The sequence below is a fragment of the Haematobia irritans genome, chromosome 3, assembly GCF_050003625.1.
Source record: "Haematobia irritans isolate KBUSLIRL chromosome 3, ASM5000362v1, whole genome shotgun sequence".
In the NCBI taxonomy this organism is placed as follows: Eukaryota; Metazoa; Arthropoda; class Insecta; order Diptera; family Muscidae; genus Haematobia; species Haematobia irritans.
In genome coordinates this window covers 221,219,238-221,221,623 of record NC_134399.1, presented here as the reverse complement: position 1 = coordinate 221,221,623, position 2,386 = coordinate 221,219,238, and positions in this window count along the sequence as shown.

The following is a 2,386-nucleotide window of genomic DNA, read 5'->3' as shown; positions in this document are numbered from 1 at the left end:
GATCTCCCGATTTTATTTCTTGGGCTTCTAGAATCCGTAGTTTTTACGCAATTTGCCTGAGATTGGAAATCTAGAGGTATTCTAGGAAAAACAAAGAAATGTGCCGAAAATGGTGAGTACCGGTCCATGTTTTGATATAGCCCCCATATAGACCGATCTCCCGATTTTACTTCTTGGGCTTCTAGAATCCGTAATTATACCCACCACCATAGAATGGTGACGGGGGTATAATAAGTTTGTCATTCCGTTTGTAACACATCGAAATATCGATTTCCGACTATATAAAGTATATATACTCTTGATCAGGGAAAATTCTAAGACGATATAACGATGTCCGTCTGTCCGTCTGTCTGTCTGTCTGTCTGTTGTAATCACGCTACAGTCTTCAATAATGAAGCAATCATGCTGAAATTTTGCACCAACTCGTCTTTTGTCTGCAGGCAGGTCAAGTTCGAAGATGGGCTATATCGGTCCAGGTTTTGATATAGTCCCCATATAAACCGACCCCCCGATTTGGGGTCTTGGGCTTATAGAAATCGTAGTTTTTATCCAATTTGCCTGAAATTTGAAATCTGGAGGTATTTTATGACCATAAAGAGGTGTGTCAAAAATGGTGAGTATCGGTCCATATTTTGGTATAGCCCACATATAGACCGATCTCCCGATTTTACTTCTTGGGCTTATAGAAACCGCAGTTTTTATTCAATTTACCTAAAATTGGAAATCTAGAGGTATTATAGGACCACAAATACGTGTGCCAAAAATTGTGAGTATCGGTCCATGTGTTGGTATGGTCCCCATATAAAACGACCTCCCGATTTGGGGTCTTGGGCTTATAGAAATCGTAGTTTTTATCCAATTTGTCTGAAATTGGAAATCTAGAGGTATTTTAGGACCATAAAGAAATGTGCCGAAAATGTTGAGTATCGGTCCATATTTTGGTATAGCCCCCATATAGACCGATTTCCCGATTTTATTTCTTGGGCTTCTAGAATCCGAAGTTTTTAAGCTATTTGCCTGAAATTGGAAATCTAGAGGTATTGTTTCTTGTTTTGATATAGCCCCCAAATAGACCGATCTCCCAATTTTATTTCTTGGGCTTCTAGAATCCGTAATTTTTACCCAATTTGCCTGAAATTGGAAATCTAGAGGTATTCCAGGACCATAAAGACGTGTGGTGAAAATGGTGAGTACTGGTCCATATTTTGATATAGCCCCCATATAAACCGATCTCCCGATTTTATTTCTTGGGCTTCTAGAATCTGTAGTTTTTATCCAATTTGCCTGAAAATGGAAATCTAAAGGTATTCTCGGAAAATAAAGAGATGTGCCGCAAACGGTGAGTACCGGTTCATGTTTTGATAGAGCCCCCATATAGACCGATCTCCCTATTTTATTTCTTGGGCTTCTAGAATCCGTAATTTTTACCCAATTTGACTGAAATTTGAAATCGAGAGGTACTCCAAGACCATAAAGACGTGTGTCGAAAATGGTGATTATCGGTCCATGTTTTGATATAGCCCCCATATAGACCGATCTCCCGATTTTACTTCTTGGGCTTCTAGAATTCGTAGTTTTTACCCAATTTGCCTCAAAACGGACATCTAGAGGTATTCTAGGATCATAAAGAGGTGCGCCGAAAATAGTGCGTATCGGTCCATGTTTTGATATAGCCCTCATATAGACCGATCTCCCGATTTTATTTCTTGGGCTTCTAGAATCCGTAATTTTTACCCAATTTGCCTCAAATCGGAAATCTAGAGGTATTTTAGGACCTTAAAGGGTTGTGCGGAAAACGGTGGGTATTGCTCCATGTTTTGATATAGCCCCCATATAGACCGATCTCCCGATTTTATTTCTTGGGCTTCTAGAATCTGTAATTTTTACCCAATTTGCCTCAAATCGGAAATCTAGAGGTATTCTAGAACCATAAAGAGGTGCGCCGAAAATAGTGAGTACTGGTCCATGTTTTGATATAGCCCCCATATAGACCGATCTCCCGATTTTATTTCTTGGGCTTCTAGAATCCGTAGTTTTTATCCAATTTGCCTCAAATCAGAAATATAGAGGTATTCTAGGACCATAAAGAGGTGCGCCGAAAATGGTGCGTATCGGTTCATGTTTCGATATAGCCCCCATATAGACCGATCTCCCGATTTTACTTCATGGGCTTCTAGAATCTGTAGTTTTTACCCAATTTGACTGAAATCTAGAGGTATTCTAGGACCATAAAGGGGTGTCCAGAATATATTGAGTATCGGTACAGTTTTTGATATAGCCCCCTTATAAGCCGGCCCTCCGATTTGTTGTCTAAATTCTAGAACTACAATTAAATGTGCTGAATACTGTGTGTATCTTTCCATGTTTTGGTATAGCCCTCATTACA